Consider the following 24,528-nt stretch of genomic DNA (forward strand, 5'->3'; position numbering starts at 1 on the left):
CTTTGCATACATTATGCCTTGCACAGGCATAATGTAGCGCAAAGGGTTGCAAAGTGGCACACGTATTGCGACACTTTGTAAATATGTCACTGCGTGTTTGGTCATCTAACGGCACATTAGTGTCTAAAGATTACGCTAATGTGTCAGTAGGATGGCGCTAGGGGATCTTACATCAGCCCCAAAATGTTTCTCTTTGCAAGCAAGGTTCGCAGCAGCTATTTTTGCTCCTGTTCCTCTGACAAATTGTTTTCATTCTAAATAGAATGTCTCTTATTTAACTGTATTCCTTTAATCGCTGACTAGCTGTTAATTAAATAGTTCCTATAATTGTGTTGTTTTGTTTAATTTATTTAATTCAAACCCTCTGCAAAGGCGAAATCCAATTAATTTAAGTCAAAATGTGTCGTTGCCCTTTTTCACTTACATAGAGAACACCTGAACATTATAGAATAATTCTGGAATAGAGCAGATGTCTGCACTGCTATTGTTTTCTTTGTTCAATAAAATATTCATTTGCTCTGACTAAATGCTGTATGGTAAAAAAAAAAGACTAATTTCTCTTATGGTTCCCAAGGAGGCGATTCTGCCATTTGACTATCTCCTCTAATGTTTTTCTAGCTACGTGTCAGTATACCTTAGGCATTCCATTTACGTTACACCTACTATGTGCCTGGTTTAAAAAATGAGCAAAAGAAGTATAGTGCTGATTTCTCTGGAACACCACATTCAAAAATAATATGTCTTGTATAGAAATAATAGACTATTTTGTACTCACAGGTGTCAAAGAAAGAAATGCAGATACTAAGAATAAATGATCATCTCAATTATTATTTCACAGTCCAATTATTTGGGTAATTTCTTCATTGAAACTTACAGGATAATCATATATGTTGAGGCTTGATGCTAAACTTTCATATGACGCTTTGATTTTTACAATACCTAAAACAGTGATTCATTTGGACTTATTTTAGGACTTGGGGCTTGACTGTGCAATGTTCCTTTTGGTAGAAATGATATGAGAAGCGGGTCTAGTTAAAGTGTTCAGAACGTTAAATACCAAAAGAAGGCCTATGTTCAGTGCATCCTCTTTTTTTATAAGCCAAACACAGAGTTATGGGATTGGCAAAATTCGGGTCAGTGAGACTGAAATGGAACATCCACTGAGCCATCCATACCGGTCAAATAAACACGGAAACCTATTTACTTACAGCTGTTTACCTAGCACGCCTCTTATCCACATCACTTTCTCCAACTTTCTGGCTGTAAACTTGAAAGCCCTGCTATTATGAATGTGATTGTGTCTGTAATTTATTGTAGAGGTTTTGTCTCTGTCATTCTCATGCTCAGAGCTCTAAAAATATAGAGAAGACGTATTAGAATAAGAAACATATTTCCTCATGCATCAAGATAGTATTTGTCTGACATTGCAGTCTTCAATGGTTCTTTGTATACACTCATGTTAATATCAGACTGTTGTATATTATGCAGCATTCCTTAGCTTGAGGAGGTATATTTTTCTTAAGAAAAAACCCTCAGATATAGCCAGAAAACACACTGGCAATATAGAAGATAAACATTCCTGTCAAGCCGAAGTTAACCTACCATTTCACATGGGGAAATCTTGCTGCCATATTTCTACACATGACGTTACAGATGTTCTGCTAGCATAAGATAACAAAGCCCTTTTAGGATCCATGTTTTACAAAAATCTTGTTCATGCTAAATGTCTAATGGCCAGCTAAGCCACCGTAAAAAGTACCCTCTAAAGGATCTTCCACCTCATGTTAAATTACAAATGTAACTCAAATACTTGCATTTCTCTCAAGCACAGATACACCCATTCTTGGACAAATACTTACATAGGTATATGTACAAGCTTGATAGAAAGACAAAATCAACGCAGGTACAATCTCCACATTATTTTTATAGGTTTTTTGCATTCAAACATAGACATTAAATCATCCTTGTTTCCTGGAATTATTTAGAAATTTAGGACATACGTATGTTAAAGAAAGGACACATAAGCAGAGAAAAGTGTTTAAATGTATATCCTTTTCAAATCATTTGTTTTTGAAATGTCCGCTTTCATTGTTACTTTCAATGCCATCATTTGGTGGAGCAATTTCCAGAAAAATTGGACCTGAGTAATTCCTCATTTTTCCCCCAGCCTCTAACTCATGATAGTACAGATTTCCCCTGCCCCAAGAATTACAGGTATTCTTGCTATCAGTAAAGCTGGGGATGAGTAAATAGAGACCCATGTCGCTACCCACTTGAATTAGGTCCTTTTTCAGTTCCTGTAAGAAGCTGGCAGAAGATAACTTTCAAATGGGCTGCAGGCTCCGGCCAAGGGGGCGGGAGAGTTTAACCCACAGCTGCATAGGTAAGTTAACATGCCAGGGGTCATAGGGGCACCGATGGTCTAACTCCCCAAGGCCCAGGGGCTCCGGGTGCAGGGGTGTCTTTTGGTATCAGAAACAGCTTACTGGGCAGGTCACGGTCAGGGGGAGCCCTCAGATTTAGGCTGCATGCATTGTTGTGGTCTGGCCGGGGTCAGCCAACAATGGACTCTGTGTCAAAAGCACAGGGGAACCTTCACTGGACTGGTAGGCCCTGGGTGTTGGGTGCAGAGGTGGTTATAGGTGGCAGTTTTGAGGTTCCTCAGGTAGACGTCTTTGTAGATGTTTCTTTGGGACGGGTCCGCTGTCCACAGCAGTTCTTGTTCTTTATTGGAGCCAGGCTTTGAAGGTCACTACGCTGCAAGACAGTCGTCTTCTGGGTGCAGGCTTCTTTGAAGGCTGCAGACAGGCTAGTAGGGCTGGGGCCAAGTCAGTTGGTGTCTTCAGTCTTCTCTGCTGGGTGAGCTCTGTTTTGCACAGCTATTCTTAGATCAATAGGAATCTGATTCTAGGGTTCAGGGGTGCCACCTAAATACTGAATTTAGGGGCATTACAGGGAGTGTCAGGTGGTAACCAATGGGCTACTCATCTTTCTTCACCCTTCCTATGACCACTTCCTTGGGAAGTGGTAGAGCCCTAACCCTATTGGCCTAATTCCTTATATGCAAGATGGAGGAATTTAAAAAGTATTGTCCACTTCAGCTTGTCCACCCTAGGGGCGGGACTGGCATGAAGTAGGCACCCCTTCTAATTTACCCAATTTTTTCGCCAGTCCTGCTGCCAAAAGTGGAATCAGGAACTGGGGGTCAGCCTTCTCCACTGTTTGGATATGCCTTGTTCACATTCTAAAGGCGGCAAGGCCTTTGAATCTCCCTGCCCTGGAATGTCCATCATGCCTGGGAAAGGAGGTCACATCTCTCCCTAGAGCAGGCCTTTGTTCTGAGCCATCAAGAGCAGTGGCTTTCACCTCAGGGGGCCTGAACGCCATCTAAACTGCCTACATTGGTATTGAACCATCAGTGCCCACTCTAGGAGTTGGTAGGTTTCAAGGGGGCACCTCTAAGGTGTCCTCTGAGTACATGTATTAATAAATCCATCACTGGATTCAGTGAGGATTTATGAGTATGAGAAGTTTGATACCAAACATCCCTAGTGTCAGTAAAGCCATCATGTAGCTGAGGAACTCGTAATGGCCAGTGCCCAGCACATGTACTTAAAATGGCTGCACTGTTCACTTACTATGTCTGATAATCGACAAAGTCAAAGCAGGGGCATATCTGCACATGCAAGTATGCCTTCACATGTAATATAATGCACCCTGCCTTTAAGGTTGGAAAGCCTGTCAGAGGGGTGGCTTACATATATTGCATGCAGTGTGCAGGGGACAGGGCACACAGGGTGTGTCAAATAATGTTTTCAGTTTAGGTCTGCACAAAGACACGCAGCTTGGGAAGGCAGAACTGTGTGCACTTAGCTGAGAGAGTCCCTGATTGTGACACAATTGGTGCTGCAGTCCTCAGAGGCCTTTATTTAGTACCCCATGCCCTGGGTACCAGGGGTACCATTTACTAGGGACTTACAGCAGCAACTAATGGTTTGCCAATTGGGAAAAACAACTGTGCAGTTTTAGGGAAAGATATCTGGAACTGGGAACCTGTTTAGCAGGTGCCCAGTGCACTTTCAGTTGAAAATGCACCAGAAACAAGACAGAAAGTGTGTGGTGACCATGACAAAAGAGACACCTTCCTACACTTCCCCTCTCATTTCCTCTTATCCCAGGTTTGCCTTTCTACCCCATTTATTTCACCAATTATTCTTTTAATCTCCACTGCTTCTCTTTAACCCTAACTCAGAAGTAGGCAAAGTTTGGACACGGGGTGAGAATTGGACCTAGGATGAGGTTTTGGACCCAGGAGGAGCTGTCCAGAGGTTGGATGAACCCCCCAGGCAATAGGAGCCAAGAGTTGTTCCCTCCAAAATCTGAATCACAGGCCTCAAGAGGACCTTTAAAAAAGCGGCAGCATGAGAAGACCTTTATTTTGACTTTCTCTTTACTCCGTTTCCCACTTACACTCTTCTACTTTCGTCCTTCTTTTTCTCTTCCCCTCATCTGTCCTTGGTTCTCTCTTAACTCCATTGTGGACCCACCTTTTGTTTCTTGAACCCCTGTTTAGGAGCTGATTTTAGGAGTCTAGAGTGAATCTAGGAAGGTGTCAGAAACAGAAGGCATGTATCCTGCCAGTCAGGTATTTTTAAGTGCATTGGAACCTGTCCGCATTAATCGGACTTTCTTTGTTTCGGTCCCCCACATCCTCAGTTGCATTCTGTATAATCTAACCACTATCCCTGTAAAATTTCCCTACATATTACCTTAACCCTGAATCACCTATAAACTGCACATCTTGTACACTTTTCTTCAACCTCTTTTGGTGAACTTCCTCAATTTCTGGGTGACATTTTAATTAATAACTTTTTTCTTTATCTGGTTACAGGCAAGATCATGGAAGAGGATGATACATTATCTGTAAGAAGTCGTAGCAGCTCCAAGAAACATACTCGGGTTTACCATAACCACCATCCCGACAGGTACATTCAGGTCTAAGTGACCACTCCTCCCTCCACTTTTGCTCAGATGCCCCATCAGAATATGCAGGCTACTTCCCAGCTCCCTTTGTCTCCCTGTCTAGAGGGGATTCAGAAACAGCCCAACTGTCAGTTTAACCACGACAGGGAATCCACAAACAGACAGAGTCACATGATGGTTTACGCTGGAAAATGCCCACATTCTAAAAGTGGCATTTTCAAAATGACAATTTAAAAACCAACTTTACCAAAAGATGTATTTTTAAATTCTGAGCTCAGAGACACCAAACCCCAAATTTACATCTGCTCCCAAAGGAAATCTGCACTTAAAGGTTATTTAAAGGCAGCCCCCATTATAACCTATGATAGAGCTAGGCATTGCAACAGTGAAAAACGAATTTGGCAGTACATGAAAACCACACAAATATATGCCCCACCTTTAACATACACTGCACCCTGCCAATGGGGCTACCTAGGGCCTACTTTGGGGGTGCCTTACATGTATAAAAAGGGAAGGTTTGGGTCTGGCAAGTGGGTTTACTTGCCAGGTTGATTCAGCAGTGTAAAACCGCACACACAGACACTGCAGTGGCAGGTCTGGGCCATATTTACTTGGCTACTCAGCTGGGTGGCACAATCAGTGCTGCAGGCCCACTAGTGACTTACAGGCCCTGGGCACCTCTAGTGCATTTAACTAGGGACTTACCAGTAAATCAAAAGTGCCAAACATGGATATATCAACCACACATGCATTTTACACAGGGAGCACTTGCAGTTTAGCACTGGTCAGCAGTGGTAAAATGCCCAGAGTTCCAAAAATGTATTGCAAGTGTCCCTATTGTTTTAATCTTTCTGGCCATTTACAAACTCTGGGAAATGTATACTATTTTTAAAAAAAGGAGAAACGTTCCTTTTTTCTTTGAAAGGTTTATCGCTTTGTGAGGGAGGCAAAGTCCTGATGAGAATATCTACATTTGTTTGGTGTTTGCTTTATTTACAGTCTATAGGGAACACTATTCTCCCCTAGAAATATGTCAAGCATCCCTCCCAGTCCTGAAACACAAAATGAAGGAATTGTCACCTCACTTCTCCCGCCTTAACAAAAGAAATGGAGTTATTTGTGCTTTTCACAAAATATAAACCTATAAATTGAGCAGCCTCAATGAATTTTTTTGGGAACAAATGAGATCCTTGAACATGACAAATAATGATGCTGACTCCCCAATTGTATTGGGGCTGTTTGTGTAAGTACATCAGAGTGTCTGTCCTATTTAGAGCAGATGGTCTGATTAATGTTTTTCCCTGATGGTGTTGTTGTTGGACTCTTGCTCCTAGGCGAGACTACTGGTTTCAGGGATGACACCACGTTTGTTTGTAGGTGACTAATCACTCCTACAAGTCACAACTGTCGGCCCAACCACCCGGCTCACAAGCAGTACCTCACCAAAACCCCAAACAGTAAAAGGTGATTTCTGGCAGCCTTACGCATGGATTCTTGATTGCGACATCTCAGGGGAGTTGTGGTGGAACAGAAATTACCCTTTTTTCACGTTAGCAATAAGTCTCAGTTACACACAAGCAATGAAGGAGATGCAGGAAAGTTTTCAATATATTTATTGAAAAGACTGTAATCTATGGTAAAATGCATGAGATACGATGGTTAGGATAACGAAAAATAAAGGAAGCATTATTGTGATGATGAGAGTTGTGAATACAAAGGCCCCCACCTAATCCCTAACCTAATGAGAGCTAGGTATGATAAACCTAATCTGCCAGTACCATGACCATGAGAATCAGCCCCCACCCTTTGTTACCTTAGAATGAGGTCTCTAGGTCAGACTTCATTGTGACACAAATCCTGATTCCTGCAGCAAGGTGACATGCAGTGTAGATGGCATCTGGAATGAATCCTTCTAATGACCTTGTCCGTGTGGTATGTATTTACACAGATCATGTAGAACCCCTGATGCAGGTATGTTCCCAAACAATTGATAAGGAGGCAGGGTTGTGGCAGCAATTATGTACACACTCCCCAAAAAGTGTACAGCATGTTCATGTCACCTAAGTGAGAAAGGGACATAATGTGAATACCTGATGGTGATGCCTTCACAGAGTGGCACTGATAATGCAAATCAAAACATTTCTCTAACAATAAACAATAGCAGCCACCTTAAAAGACATAATAAAATAAATGGACTAAAACAGAGCATGCTAAGTAGGTACAAAAAGTCACTTGGTGACGGGGGTACAGGCCTACAAGCCAAAGGTCTAAGCTAACCTCCTGAGTCCCAATAATACTAAATATGATTCACCACTGTGGTCCTGAACAGAAAAAAAATATATAATAATAACACCCACACCCTGAGAGAAATGCTCCAGGGTGTCAGGATCATTAGAATTTAGTTTTTCAAAAGCAAAGTCCCACTTTGGGAGTTTGTTTTTGAAAAAAAACATTTTGTTGAACGGCCACAGGAAAGATGGTGGTTGCTCAGTAAACTTTCAGTGCCTACAGAGAAGCCTCTATAGCAGCTGTCTCTCTAAAGGCATAGAGATCTCCATAGTACCGAACAAGATTTTTTTTTAATATACTGTGAGGAGTCTGGCCAGAGTGGCTCAGGCAGTGATCTCTGTCAACCTGACAGATGGTGGTCCATCAGCCAAACACTGTGCATTGTATTTGATGACTTTAATTGCATCCTTGATCTATTTGATGATAGATGACACCCCACTACCAAATCTAGATGCAAGTTGAAGGACATCTTGCAAGAGGTGATGTACAAGTAGTGGATCTTTGAAGATAACAATATGGTTGAGCATGTATAATACTCTGCTATGCACAGGCAACAGACAAAGTTGCCTGGTAGTTGGGAAAACAATATCTGACAGTTTACTTTTAGATGTAACCACATTCTGCTTTGCTTCTAACATTAGTCAGAAAAGTGTATGTGTAGCAACCTGTTGAATGAGAGGACAACTCTTTTAAGATGCACTCTTTAGAGATCAATTTGGTCAAGAAATTTAAGATTACTCTAAGAAATATATGAATGCATAATTTTGGTAGAAATTGGAATGGGAAGATTTTAAGGAGATGGTGAGGAGATTACTTATTGCTCTTTCAATAAATGTTAGGCTAGCACTTATGAGTAGGATGATAGCTAGGGGTGTGTGAAATTCACTTAATTTCTTTTTCACAATTACATACATTTTAGAGGAAATGTATGCAATTAGGCAAAATGATAATCTGGTACTTACTGCTACATTTAAGTACTGAATGCACCCTTGCTTCAGTTTTCGATGTGAGAACACATTTAGCACTATATAAATAGTGCAAATAACAAAAGTGCAGCAAAATGCAGCAAATCACAATTTTTCCTATGCTTCTGCGGTTCAATTTTGCTGCGCACATAATTACTCAATGTGGCATTGTTTGACCTGTCATCCTCAGGGAGGTCCTCTCCCAAACATTTTGCCTGCTTGCTTCATATTTTTGCTGATTCTTTTTGTTGACATTAGGACTCTGAGCACCCCACCACTGCTGACCAGTGATAGAGTGCATGTGGTTCTCCCCTAACCACGGTAACATTGGTGTATACACAATTGGCATATTTTAATTTATTTATTTGTACCTAGTAAAGGTGTCCAGGGCCTGTAATTCAAATGCTACTAGTGGGACAGCAGCACTAATTGTGCCTCCCACTTAAGCAGCCCTTAAACATGTACATGTCTTAGGCCTGCCATTTCAGAGCCTCTTTGTGAAGTTTTACTGCCATTTCGACTTGGCAGTTAAAACACCTTGCCAAGCCTGAAACTCCCCTTTTATCACATATAAGTCACTCCTAAGGTAGGCCCTCGATAGCCCAAAAGGCAGAGTTCTATGCAGGTATGAAAGGTAGGATGTGCACTTTTGAGTTTAACATGTCCCCAACAGAAAGAGCTGATTACCCCCTACTGATAGTCTGAAATTAGGGCTAAGGAAGAAAGGATACTTGTGCACTCCATAGACCCTTCTTTGAAGTCACTCCTCCTTCAAAGGAACATTTGGGTATTAGTACTGGGCCTCTGACCCCACCAAATCAGACACTTCTAGACCTACAATGTTTAATTTGAGCCCATTCTCTATTCAAGCATGCACATCTTTCTTTTAAGCTTAAATATCAAAGAATTAGGGGCAGCATTCTACTGACAGTCCAAGAGCTTTACCATTAGGCCAGAAGTGACCCTGGTCTCCAGTCCATCAAAACATAACTATAATATTTGCACCACACATCTTGCTAGTTTGATGCTGTGAAGTTATTGTATGGAGTGACCACTGCAATAAGAACATGACAGGACCACGATTCTAGCCACCTCCTGACTCCTGTGGGAGCCAGCATTGCTCCCACAAGCAGGGAGCTACTTTAAGTAGGAGCTCGCTGCTTGTGCAGGTGATGTTTTCATCTGTTTCCCTGCACACATATTTGCATGCAGGGAAACAGATGAAAACTCTACTTTCTGCAAGCAGGAGCTGTTTGACAGCTCCCACTTGCAGAAACCAGAGTGTTTGCTCTGACTTGATGGGAGTCCCCTAGAGTGAAAAAAATGTTTTAAAATATTTTTTTTAGTGCTAAATCGCAATATTCCCAATTTCACTCCAGAAAATAAAAATTAAACAAGTGTGGGCTTCCACACTTGTTTTTTTGTAGCCCCCTGGATGGGCTACGTCCCATTGGCATTAAACATTTTGTGTGGGAGGGTCCTTCTGGCCCCCTCACAGCCCTGGGGACAACCACCTGACCAGAGCTTTCATTTTGAACAATGCAGGGGGCGTGGCCCCCTTGCTGCCCTGGGGGCCGCTACCTCCCCAGGGCTTTCATTTTTTTAAATGATGCAGGCATATGGTCCCCCATACTGCCCTGGGGCCCGCCACCTCCCCAGGGCTTTCATTTTTTTTTAAAATGTAGGAGGCCCATGGCCCCCTACATGCCCTGGGGCCCCCCACTTCCCTGGGGTTTCATTGCTATATATGCAGTGAGGCTGACCTCCCCCCACCCACTGCCCTGGGTACCACCACCTCCCGAGGGCTTACATTCTTTTAAATGGGGGGGCCCATGGCTCTCCCACTGCCCTGGGGCCCTCTACTTCCCCAGGGTTTCATTGATATAAATGTGGGGAGGCTGACCCCCCCGCTACCCTGGGGACCACCACCTTCCCAGAGCTTACATTTTTATATATGCAGTGGGGTGGTCCCTCCCGGGCGGGCCCCCCGCTGCCCTAGGGACCGCCACCTCCCCAGGGCTTTCATTTTTTTAAATGCAGGTGGGCTACTGCCTCCCACTGCCCCAGGGCCTGCTACCTCCCCAGGTCTTTCATTGCTCATTGCTATATATGCTGGGGAACGGGCCCCCACTGCCCAGGGAACCACCACCCCCCTAAGGCATCCATTTTCATTTATGAGGAGAGCACAGGCCTCCCGCTGTCCTCGGTACCACCACCTCCCCAAGGCTTTCATTTTTATATATACGGAGAGCCGCACCCCTCCCCCTGCTACCCTGGGGACCACTACCTCCTGAGGGCAATTTTTCTTAAAGAGACGCCCTGTCGACCACCACCACCTGGGGCTATTCTCATTGTAGGGGGCTGCGCAGTCCCCAGCGAAGGGCCTCTGAAGGCCTTGGGGACCACCACTCCCCAGGGCCAGCACCTGCTATGTCCCAGGACATGGGTGTTTGCTGTGGCTTTGCTGCAGCTCTGCAGCTGCAGCCAAGTACAACAAACACTTCAGATTTTGACAATGGGACCTGTAAACCAGGCCCGCTGCCAAAATCCAAAGCTTTCACCTCTGTCACCTGCACGCCTGCAGGGGACAGAGATGAAATGTTTAAGCAAGTTCAGAGCAGCTGTCAAAGCATCTCCCTGTTTGCTGAAACATTGGCACCACGAAGGAAGCCTTAGGGCTTTACTTGCGGTGCCAGGTAGCCCATAAAGGGCTTTTTATTTAAAAAAAATATACATATATATTTTAAAAATATATATATATATCAGGACCGCAGGGAAGCCCTTGAGGGTTCCCTCACTGTCCCAGATAGGCAATAAAGGGCTAAAAAAAAAAAATGAAAAAAAAAAATACTCAATAGCTCATTGTGAAAGTCTGCAATCTTCATACAGGGGTTCCAGTCCAGCTGCACTCATTTCCATTTTTAAACAAAATGATTTTAATGAAGAAAGTGATTACATTAAAATAACATAAATACATTTTTTGTTTTAAATTGGTAACAAATAACTTATTCTAAGAATATCAGACATCAAAGACTAAAAACCCAACTCTCTACCTCTCACTTTCTTTCGCTCTCTCTGTCTCTCTTTCAATCAATTCTCCCAATCACACATCCACTCAGACACTTACACACCCACTCAGATACTTACATTTCCACTCACAGACCCACTCAGGCACTCCTGCACCCACTCACAGAACCTCATGCACTCACTCACAGCCCCAGTCATACCCTCACTCAACCACTCAGACCCACTCAGACAGATACACACTCACTTACACACTCACTCAAACCATTAGACACCCACCCATAGACCCACTGACATCCTGATGCACCCACTCACAGACTGCACACATACTGACACACCCACTAAAACACTGATGTATGCACTCTCACACTCAGACAGACACTCTGACAGCCACTCTTACCCCCCAAAAAGTCTCTCACACATATTCTCACATACAGAGAATAAGTGTGAGAGGCTTTTTGGGGGTAAGAGTTGCTGTCAGAGTGTCTGTCCGAGTGTGAGAGTGCATACATCAGTGTTTAGAGTATAGTGGCGTATGAATGAAATGAAATTAGGCAGGACTGTACAATATGCTGTGAAGAGTAACACAAGGCAGCAATTTGCACTACCTTATCTTTCTCTAGATTTACCAACCAACACAGGGATAGAATACAATATCAATTCAGAAGGTTGGTGATACACTGTGCCACAGTATGCTGTATTAATTTTGCAGTATACCGTGATACATGCTGTTGGGATTGCATTATGGCCCTCATTACGGACCGCCAGACTCGCGGTGGTAGTCTGACCACTGCCAAAGCTGTGGTTGGACCACTTTGGCGGCGGTCAGACTGCCACATTATGACCATAGTGGTTCGGCCACGGTCAGACCGCCAGCACGCCAGTTTCCCTCCACTGGAGGGACTGGCGATACTGGTGGTCCTAATCCGTAAGGGCAGCCTGCATGCCCTGGGGATTACGAGTCCCCTCTCCGCCAGCTTTTATATGCACCGCCATGTAAAAGCTGGCAGAGACAGGGTGCAGGAAGACCCAAAGAGACCCCTGCACTTGGCACAGGCAGTGCATGGGCCCCCATGACAGCCCTGTTTCACTTTTCACTGTCTGCTTGGCAGAAAGTGAAAAGCACAATGGTTGTTGTTGCACCCTGCGCACCGCAACATTGCAGCCAGCTAGATTACGAGCCAGCATCAATGTTGTGGGCTGTTTCCCGCTGGGCCAGCGGGCGACAACTCTGTTTCTGCCCATTGATCCAGTGGGAAACTTGTACTATGGGCCGCAAGACGGTCACTGCACTGGCGGTGACCTGACCGCGGGAGTCTGGCGAACAGCCTTTTCTGCCCACCAAACTCGTAATGAGGGCCTATATCATTTTTACAACACCTTGGCTGTATTTTGTTTTTTGTGTAGTGCTGTGGTACTCTATAATATTTTTTTCAAAAGTATACATCATTATAAATATTTTTTCCTGCCAACTGCCACATTGATTAAGTGATAATATGGAGAGAAAAATAATGAAACCTACTAATTACCTGTATTTACCACCCTAACACAGAACATGGCTGAATCTTTGCACGCCCTTGAACAATCACTGGGGAACTTTGCATACTCTGTCATTCTACAAAACCGTATAGGTTTGCAAAGTTTTGCGGAGATTCGTCAAATGGGAGTATAGATATTAGTGATCAGAAATTTGAGGAATTCCTATCTCTGGGAATCCTCACTGTTCCAATTATGAATATAACATGGCCTCCTTTGAAGATGATAGCGAGATATTATTGCAGGAATTATTTTCTAGTAACTCAAATGACTTGAAGCAGGAGAACAATGGCAATATGTTTTAGCAAAAACATGAAAAATATGTTTTCACTTCAAGATTCAAGGCAGGAAATGTTCACAGTTGTACATTGACATGAAGCCTCACTCCTTCCCAAAAGTGTATGCAAGCCAATCTGTTTTTACAAACATGAATATGGCAGGCAAATATTATTAAATAAAACAGACAGGAATGCGCACACATTGGTGACACTAATACAGACCCAAAAAACATTTTTTGTGTCCTTTGTTATGCCCAGATGATAAATTAATATTGATGAAAAAGAGTTATTGAAAGGGACTTTCCCAGATTGCAAAGCACATGGTGCAAAGGTTTAATGCTACATATTTATTTTTGTGACACAAGTTAACTATTCAAAATAGCAAATCTGTGCCATTAATAAGTCTTAAACAATTCCAGCAGAAATGTGAAATGTTTAAGAGAAATTATCAATAATTCAAATAGTAGTAATGATGGTAACTTACAAAACTATGAGAAATTGGGTCCTTAAGATGATCCCTACATACATACGGTAATAGTAAAGTATACCTAAGTTTGAAAGCCATGAAACAGTTGAAATCTGAAAATTAGGAACCTTTTTTTTTTAAAAACCTCATGATCATGTTTCTTTGCACAGACCCAATTACAATGTTGTATCTGTCTTATTAGCATCTTCCGGAGCAGGCAAAAGGGACATTAGCCATGGAGGCAGGGAAGCAGCTTGCCACTGTGAAGCAGGTGGACCAACCTCAGACACCGATGGAAGTGGCATGGAGGGTGATGGAACTGGAATGGAGGCCACCAGCTTGTCATCTTCTTTGGAGGCCCCCACAAGTGACCAGTCCCTAATGGTAGTGGACCGTACAGGACCTTTACCATTTGCATTCTTGTCCACCACCCAGATTCCCATCTCCACCATCCCTCTTGCTCCCCCCAGTTGGCCAAACCCACCCTACTAAAAGGGCTGGGGTCAACTTTGCTGCACACAACTCCACCCCTGCCCCTGTTCCCCCAATGCACTCAGTGAAAAGGTTGTTGACCGGTTATGCAGCACCTCCGTAGGCCAGACAGTGATTATGAATGGCATCCAGGGCCTTAGTATTCAAATGCCACAAATGGTTTCTGGATGCCGTACACAGTTTGATGTCTGGCATGTAGAGATCGCTTGCGTAAATAGCCTCTGTACTGTCCAAAGCCCCCCAACCTTTCCAAACTTTTGCCCATACTCCAGTCCCTTCTTCATCCCAAATTCCAACTCTCACCCCAATCCCAAGCACACTCAGTTCTTTGCATGCACCCACTTCAACAGACAGAAGCAGCACACCCACATAAAAACACATAAACATATACAAACATACACCCATCCAACATACACATATCACTTACACTATACCCACAGGCACCACAACCACCACCACGAGCACCACACCTACCACCCCAGACACAAGCACCACTACCACCACAACCACCACTAATCAAAAAAAACACCAGCACACTCACCACAAGCAGCACACCTACAACGACTGCCACAACCCACATGCGCCACAATATCCACCTCAACAGCACACTCATCCAAACAGGCACACAAACGCACACCTACACATAAAACAACAGCCACCATACCCAAACCCGCACACTCACCCAAAACCAAACACCTTTCAAAAATACACAGCCAACCATATTCCAATTCTGATTGCCACACTGGACCCCCTTATAAGTCCCTAGTATATGGTACCTAGGTACCCAGAGCATTGGGGTTCCAGGAGATCCTTATGGGCTGCAGCATTTCTTTTGCCATCATAAGGAGCTCATACAAACCATTCTTCGGGACTGACACTGCAGCCTGAGTAAAATAGTTCACACACTACTTCACAGCCATCTTCCACTGCACTAAGTAACTTATAAGTCACCTATATGTCTAACCTTCATTTACTAAAGGCTATCTACAACGTTACTGTGTGTGAGGGAACTCTTGCACTAGCAAAGGTGACCCCATGTTGTCCAGGGCCAATTCCCCAGACTTCGTGAGTGTGGGGATACCATTACAAACGTGCACTACATATATGTCAATACATATGTGTAGCTTCACAATGGTAACTCTGAATATGGCCATGTGAGGTGTCTAAGATCATGTAATTGTCCCCCCAATCTAAATAAGGTACTGAGGGGGCAATCCCATGCAGCATGGGGGCTCCACTATGGACCCTCAGTACAGCCAACCCAGCTCTCTGAGGTTTCCACTGCAGCTCCACCGACAGGTTTCTGCACTCCTGGGGGCTGAGCTGCTCAATCCCAGGAAGGTAGAACAATGTATTTCCTTCAGGAGATGAGTGTTACACCCTCTCCCATTGGGAATAGGTGTTACAGGCATGGAGGGGTATCATCCCAGAGCCTCTGGAAATGCTTTGAAGGGCACAAACGGTGCCCTCCTTGCATAATCCAGTCTACACTGGCTCAGGGACCCCCAGTCCCTGCTCTGGCGCGAAACTGGACAAAGGAAAGGGGAGTGACCTCTCCCTGTCCTTCACCACCCCAGGGGTGGTGCCCAGAACTCCTTCAGAGTGTCCCTGGTGTTTGCAGTCTTGGATTCCAAGGTGTGGGTACCATCCAGAGACCTCTGGGTGGCCAGTGCCAGCAGGTGACATCAGAGACCCCTCCTGATAGGTGCATACCTGGGTAGGAAGCCAATCCCCCTATCAGGGCTATTTAGGGTCTCTCCTCTGGGCGTTTCCTCAGGTTCAGTTTGCAAGATTCCTCCAGGACTCCTCTGCATCCTCTGCTTCAGCTTCTGACTGTTGGATCAACAGTAGACTGCTCCAAGAACTGCTATAACTGCAACAAAGTATCCAGGACGACTACTGTGACCTGCAACTTCAGCTCTAGCCAGCATTTGTAATAGTTTCCAAGCTGTGCACGCTCTCTGAGGACTGCTTATCTTCATCCTGCACCAGAAGAACCAAAGCAATCTCCTGTGGAGTGACAGACTCACTTCCCTGCTTCAGCAGGCACCCTTCTGCGACGACAACCGGTACTCTGGGACCCCTCTCCTGTCAACGAGCATCATCCCTAGAACACAGGTGGTGGACCAAAGTAACCCAGAATGTCCAAAGGTCCAACTGTCCAAATTTGGTGGAGTTTGCCTTACCGTGCTGCAACAGTACCTCTGTGCACTGCATCTTCTGCAGCTCCTTGGGCTTCTGTGCATTTCTTCCAAACGTTCTTCATGCACCAGCACTCCATCCTGCGACGTCCTGCTCCCTGAGTTATTCTCTGGCGGTGTGGGATCCTCCAGTGTACTGCTGCAACAACCGCACTTTGCATCTTCTTTGTCCCCATGTTCTGGGACTCCTGTGGGTGCTGCCTGGTCTTCTAAGGGCTCTTTGAAGTGCTGAGAGCCTCCTCTGTCTCCTCAGTCCAAGTTGAGACCCCCAGATCCCTGCTTGGTCCAGGCAGCTCCTCTTTGATGCAAACTGCATACTTGCTTGAACCAAGGCTTGTTGTTGGAATCTAGTGATGCAAACAGCGTGCATCCAACAACTCCACGTGGGTCATCTCTTGCACCAAGCAGGAACCCGCAGCTATTGTGTTTGGTGCGTTTCTGTACTTTTCTTCCAACCGGAGAATCAACTTTTGCATCTTCTCCCAGGTTGGTAGTGGCTCCTGTTATTCCTGGACTCTTTTTCGACTTTTGGACTTGGTCTCCTCTCTCCACAGGTCTTCAGGTCCAGGAATCCATTGTTAGTTGCTTGCAGTCTTGCTTGGTTCTTGCATAATTCTTCATCACAACTTGTAGTGTGTTCTGAGGAAACTTGCTGTACTTTAATCTTGCTTTCCTGGGCTCTGGGGTGAGATACTCTACTTACCTTTGGTGTATTCTTACACTCCCTGCACCCCACTAAACACTACACCTGCCTAGGGGGTTATTCAACATTCACATTCTACTATTTTAGTACATGGTTTGTGTTGCCCTTAGGCCTATTGCAATTTATTGTATTTTCTACTGTTTGCACTATTCTATGACTGTTTACTTACCTGAATTTGGTTACTGGTGTATATATTGTGTATAATACTTACCTCCAGAAAGAGTATTGTCTCTAAGGTATTTTTGACCTTGTGTCACTAAAATAAAGTACCTTTATTTTTGCTAACACTGAGTATTGTCTTGTATTGTGTATATGTACTGTGTAACCATAAGTGGTATTGCAGGAGCTTTTTTTTTCAAGCTTATCAAGGCTGTCTACACCGGAGTTGCTCATGACTTGATAGCTACACCACTTCACTCTGAGGTGGGTTTTGACATAACCTTTCTCCTGGTATGGTCGTGGAATGTAGTATTTTAGTTAGAATACATTCAATACTCATCATCTTTGCTTATAGCTTGCAAATATTGAGAACATACAGATGAGAATGACTGAATTTATTGTTAAGAAGAATCTAACAGTTGAATAGGCCACAGGAGAGGCGGGTCTCTTATTACCCTATTACTCCATAAACAAATTAATAGTTGGACATTAATTCTTAAGGACTCCCCCTTTTTTTGATTACAGCTTACTGATAAGAAACTCCTACTATGCCACCTATATTTTCTTGCTTCATCTATTAGTGAACACAGGAGCATATTTATGAGATGCTTGCGCCTTTGTTGCGCCAAAACCTTTGACGCAATGGCAGTGTGAGCAGTACTCCATATCTATGAGGAGACACATTTGCCCAAATGTGTTGTTTTTTAAGGCTTGTGTTGGGCAAAAGCTGCACCTAAATCAGCTGTGCCATGCACAAATTAAAATATACAAGGCAGTTGTTCCCTTGCTAAATCTCACACAAAAATAACACAGTAATATTTATGGGTTTGGCAATGTGTAACAAATTGTTTGAATGCTGCACACAAAACCTGAAATGTGCTAAAAACATGTACATTGGTAACCCAGGCTTATTTAATGACATAGGCCCTCATTATGACATTGGTGGTAAATCCCACTTACTGCCACACTGACTGCCGCCAACATACCGCTGCCGCAGACATCCGTTCACCATATTGTGACACACACACACCAATCAGTCACTATTTAGCCACACACAATTCCGCCACACCAAAGGTCTGTGATAAACTGGCAGTATCCAAACCCATACCGTTACGAGAACAGATCATCGCCCATCACATTATGACCCACGAATTATCACGGCGGACATTCAATGGTGGTTACATACTGCCGCGCTCAAAATACACTCACAAACAACACCACATTGGACATTTCAAACTACACACACCTGACACCCATACACACACCACACCCACACACCCACACCACTATAAAACACACACCCACATTACCCACAACCCTTTACGACTACAAACCATTGGCACGAGACAGATACCACAGACAAGACCAGAGCCACACACCACCATCACCTATAAACCACCCACGCACCCCCACATCACACACCCCAACACATCACCCTACATACCCTCACCCACACAACTCACGCAACACCCATGGCACCATAAAGACACCCCCAATTCTCAGAGGAGGTGCTAAGGGTCATGGTGGTAGATATCATTAGGGTAGAGCCACAGTTATTTGGAGCACAGGTGCAGCAGATATCCATTGCAAGGAAGATAGAGCTATGGCAGAGGATCGTGTACAGGATCAACGGCATGGGACAGCACCCAAGGGCCGGGGATGACATCAGGAAGCGGTGGAACGACCTAGGGGGGAAGGTACGTTCCATTGCAGCAAGACTCCAACTCGTGTTACAGAGGACTGGCAGTGGACCCCCACCTCCTCCCCCACAACTAACAGCATGGGAGGAGAAAGTCTTGGCAATCATGCATTCTGAGGGCCTGGCCGGAGTAGCAGGAGGACTGGACTCTGGTAAGTCAACTCACTATTGCTACCAACCCCCTACCTGCATGCCATCACATATCCTGACCCTCACCCTCACTCCCATCACTCCACCACCTCTCACACACCCCACCATCACATATCACTCATCCCAATGCCAAGCCCCGCGTACCATACCAATACATGGACACCACTCACAGACCTGCATGAACACCTATCACCAAAGCATGCACACAAGAGAGAATCAGCTAGCCCACCACATACTATCTTACACAAGTGAAAGCTGCCAGGGCAAATACAACCAAAGAGGGCAACCCACTGATGCGCAAAATGTCACACACAGAAAACAATGACACTGCATTTACATCCCCACAGGTACCTCAGCCAATGTCAGCGGCGAAGAGGTGCCAGCACTATCCAGTCCCCTAACAGAAGAGGCCCACAGTAATGACAGCAACTCTGGTTGCCTGGATGACCAACCTGGCCCATCAGGGACCTCTGGATGGTCGGTTACCCAAGCCCAGTCACAGACAACCACAGAGCCCCCCACCTCAGGAAACACCACCACTACACCCACCCAGCATACCCAAACCTCTGTCCGCAGGACACGTCAATCAGCAGTGTGTCCACCACTAAAGGGACCCCAGGGCACACCTCGCCCCCAAGACAATCAGGGACCTGGGGTCAGTGGCAGTGGGCACACCGTTCAGGGGACAGTGGCACAGGCCAACAGGGAAACTGGGAGGACAGCCCAGGGAACCAACTCTCCAGAAGGCACTCATTGAGGTCCTGGGAGCATACCAACATTCCCAGGATCCACTGGGCCAGATCCTGGCCAACGTGCAGGAGAAAAGGCAGCTGCAGGAGGGACAGTACCAGGGGATCAGGGAGGACTTGCAGGCCATTAACACCACCCTGGTCTCAATAGCAGGGGCACTGACAGACATAGCCAACATTATGAGGGAGGCAGTCTCACAACAGCAGGCCCCTGATACTAGCCAGTCATCTGAACGGCCTTCCACCTCCACTGCCGCTAGTGGACAGGAGGCCCCGCCACAGGACCAATAGGCCACCAGCACCCCTCCCCTCGCAGAAGGAGAACCACCCCGCAAACGTTCCCGGTGATCCAGCCAGAGGCCATAGACTATTGGCAAAACCCCGCCAGGAAATGAGACTCTGCTGATTGTCACCCTTGTGTCCCACTCTGTCACCCTGTCCACCTTGAACTGCCATTGCTCCCCTTCCTATGTCCCCTTCGACAATGCACCTGTGCTACAAATAGACTGGAACAATACCGTGGACTTTCCTCTATCATCGCCCCATCCCAATGCACTTGCCCCTCTCCTTCTTAGCACTTCAATAAATACCCTTTGAATAAATACAAGTATGGAGTATGTAAAACAATTTAAGTAACTGGTTGAAACTCAAATGCGAAAAAATCAAGATTTTGTGCTTCGAAATTGACAGGGTACATTGGACCTCTAGCTGGTGGCCGGAAGAGTGTGGGACGCTTCCTGTTCCACGGTCTCACTCAAGAAATTTAGGAGTAGTATTCGATGAGCAATTGTCATTTAAACCTCAGGTTAATTTGATAATTAAGTCCTGTTTGTGGACAATGAAGAAATTAAAAACAAATTCTCCCTTTTATTCCTCAGACCAGTAGAACCACCGTCATTTTGGCTCTGGTCATTTCCAGATTGGATTATGGGAATGCGCTTTTACTCAATCTGAATAAAGAATCTCTGCACAGACTTCAGCTGATGCAGAATACTGCGGCCAGGCTGCTACTAAAATTGCCTCGTGGGGCCTCTGTTAAGAGGGGCCTTAAAGATCTACACTGGCTTCCGATCACCCATCGGCTTTCTTTTAAGGCTCTCTGCATCACTCACAAAGCGGCTCATGGGATTGGGCCTACAACACTAACCACCAAGCTGAAATGGCATAAGCCTAATCGCTTGTTGCGTTCGGCCGGTGCCTATCAAATTCAAATAGCCCGTACTAAGAAAGTAAAATGGGGAGATAGAGCTTTTACTATCGCAGCTGCTAAAATTTGGAACTCTCTACCACTGATTATAAGGCAAGAACACAATCATTTAACTTTCAGGAAACTGGTCAAGACCTGGCTGTTTCCTCAATAAGTTTGGGAGCTCCTCTGCTTAGCTCTTTATTGCCTCACCCAGTTAGCGCTTCGATGCCCGAGGGCCGGAATGCGCTTTATAAATGCTCAATAAAATACAATACAATACAAGTATGTATTCGTTTAACCAGGTTCAAACATTGCAATTCAACTATACAGTAATGTTTACATACAAAAAAAACTGTAGTTGGCTGCAGTGATCACACCAGGAGCGATAGTGGAGCACCAACATCTGCAAAATGAGTTTCAAAGGGTACAGTGAGTGGGCATAGACGTGGGAAATAACAGCATGCCAGTGCCAAAGATAAACCATAAAATGACAATGAAATACAAAGTAACACTGTCTTACCTGTGTGTCATTGGAAGTATTGTCGAATCACTGCAGTTCTGTTGTCCTAATCCTTAGCCTCTGCCTCCTCATCCTCACTGTCCTCAGGGTCCACTGCTGCCACATGGCCATCTCCAGCCTTCTCCTCCTGCAGAAAAGGCACATGGCGTCTAATGACCGGGTTATACAACATGCAACATGCCACGATTATCTGGCAGACCTTCTTGGGTGAGTAGCACAGGGATCCACCTGTTAGATGGAAGCACCGAAACCTGGCCTTCAGGAGGGCAAAGGTACGTTTGATAATCCTTCTTGTTCGCCCATGTGCCTCATTGTAACGTTCTTCTACCCTTGTCCTCGGATTCCTCACAGGGGTCAGTAGCCATGATAGGTTTGGGTAACCAGAGTCACCTGCAAATATCGAGGGCCAACATTTAGCTACACACTATCCCATATGGGCTACACCATACCATACACCAACATCTACTGGGTGGGAAGCCGGGCTCACCTATTAGCCACACCCTGTGCCTCTGTAGATGGCCATCACATTTGGGATGCTGCTATTCCTCAGGATAAAAGCATCCTGCACCGACCCAGGATGCTTAGCATTGACATGGGAGATGTACTGGTTTGACAAGCACACCATCTGGACATTCATTGAGTGAAAACTCTTTCGATTTCTGAACACCTGTTTATTTTGCAGGGGAGGACAAATGAAATATGTGTGCCAACAATTGCCCCAATGATGTTGGGGATATGTTCCATTGCATAGAAGCCAGCTTTCCCTGTGGCCAAATCCTCAACCTGGGGGAAACCCATGTAGTTGCACATGTGTTTAATCAGGGCAGACAAGACTCTGGTCAGCACTATTGAGAACATTGGCTGTGACATTCCTGCTACCAAGCCCACAGTCACTTGGAAAGAACCAGTTACCAAGAAATGGAGCACAAATAGGACTTGCATAAGAGGGGAAATCCCAGTCGGGTGACGGATTGCAGATATTATGTCAGGCTCCAATTGGGCACACAGCTCCGTGATTGTGGCCCTGTCAAGTCTATAGGTGAGGATAATGTGCCTGTTCTCCATTGTTGCCGAAGTCCACCAGAGGTCCGGACATGGGGTATGTCTCCATCTCCTATTCATCCGCAGCGGTAGCAATCTATAGGGCAAAAGAGTGAGGAGCCGGTCACAAACTGTACATCGTAGCCACAACACTACAATGCATGATGTTAATTTTCAATGTATAAGTGGCATTTGTCCTGTATGTCCAATTTTGAACTGTGACACAGTTATTATCCAGGGCCTGCCCCTCCCCTGAAATGGCATCCGCCTGTGGAGGGACAGGTGGAAAAGAGGCAATTCCGCTGACATTGTGCGCAGTTGCGGTACGCGGTCTGGAACCGCCGTGCAACTCCTCATTAATTATTATTGGGCCCTGTGGGGTACAGTGTCCAATGGTGATGTACGCCAGCAGTGACGGTTTGTGCCTCTGCGGATGTAACTACCATTTTCTATCTGATCACTCACTTGCTACCTGACCTTCAACAGGAGAGGACCTACACTGCATGTGCTGCTGTGATCTATGTCTGGAACCCACCATGGCTTGTGTGACTGGAGAAAGGGCCCCTGCCTTCACCTGGGCAGAGGTGGAACGACTGGTGGATGGAGTCCTACCCTAGTACGGACTGCTGTATGGGCCTCCAGACCAACAGGTGAGTACACTGTGAGCTCAATGCATGGGGCATGAATGCATGGAGGGGTGTGTGAAGGTCTCATATAGGGGGGTTGGTGGATATCCCCTGGGCAACGTGCAGCTTGTGTGCTGGGCCCTGTGTGTGCAAATGGCGATGTAAAGGGATATGGTGGGCCATAAATGTAACAGGCAGGATGGTCTGACTGATACCTTTCCCTATGTGTATTTCTCTGCAGGTCAGCACCTATTAAAGGAAGGGTATATGGCGTGCCATTGCAAAGGACGTGCGGACCCTGGGGTCTATGGCAGGTAGAGCACCCACTGTCAGGAACGGTGGGAGGACGTGAGATGCTGGGCACGGAAGACGGCGGAGCCCCAGCTGAGGATGGCCTCCCAACTAGGAAGGGGTGCCCGTCGAACCCTGACCCACCTGATGGCACACATACCAGCGGTGGTGTATCTGGAGCTGGATAGGCACTTGAGGGCATCACAGCAGCCACAAGGGGGTGATTACAGTTCCCATCATTACAACTTATGCATGGTAGGAGGGTACCCAGGTGGAGGATGTGTGTCAGTCGGTGCCCCTAGGCCAGGCCTGACATTGCAGAGTAGGTCCCTTGTTGGGCAGGGTTCTGAAGTGATAATCCTGCTACCTAGCTTGTAGGCATCCACTAGTGGTCGGGCTGTGTGGGTCCCAGGTGTGCTACAGTTGGCAGTATGTGCCCCTCCCCATCCCCTGGGGTCTAGCATTATTACTGGTATTATTACTGGTAGTGCATTGCATAGTGCGTAGGGCTGTTCTCTGTGTGTGATGATGCTGTTTATGCCAACGGTGGTGTAGGTGCAGCCATTGACCCAGTGTATCCTTCGTCTCTTCCCCCCTTTTTTGCTTTGTCATCCTGTCCTTATGTGCATTAGCATCATCTGGTGGAGGAGCAGAAGCACCAGCGACGGAGGGAGCTGCATCCCACAGGACCCAGGAGGCAGAGACCACCGACGGTGAGGACACCAGTGGGACAGAGGGTGAGGGGAGCAACACAGCAGAGACTGGAGGGGACAATTCTGACACAGATACCTCCTCCGATGGAAGCTCACTGGTGGTGGCGGACACTTCAGTGATCACCCCAGCTACAGATACAACCGCCACACCCGTACCAGCATCGCCCCCCCAGCAGCCCCTCAGTGAGTTGCCTTTGCCCGCTCACCCAGGAGGGTGGGCATCTCCTTCATCCTAGGCACTTCAGGCCCTGCCCCAGTTAGCTCTGCTGCCCTGAGTGAGAAGGCTATTGACCTCCTGCGATCCATCTCTGTAGGGCAGTCAACCATTGTGAATAACATCGAGGGGCTGGCAGCCCAAATGCAACAGACAAATGCATTCCTGGAGGGCATTCACACTGGCTTGGTGGCCCAACAAAGATCAATCCAGGCTCTGGCATCCTCTCTGATGGCAGCC

Source organism: Pleurodeles waltl, chromosome 1_2, assembly GCF_031143425.1.
Source record: "Pleurodeles waltl isolate 20211129_DDA chromosome 1_2, aPleWal1.hap1.20221129, whole genome shotgun sequence".
Classification (NCBI taxonomy): Eukaryota; Metazoa; Chordata; class Amphibia; order Caudata; family Salamandridae; genus Pleurodeles; species Pleurodeles waltl.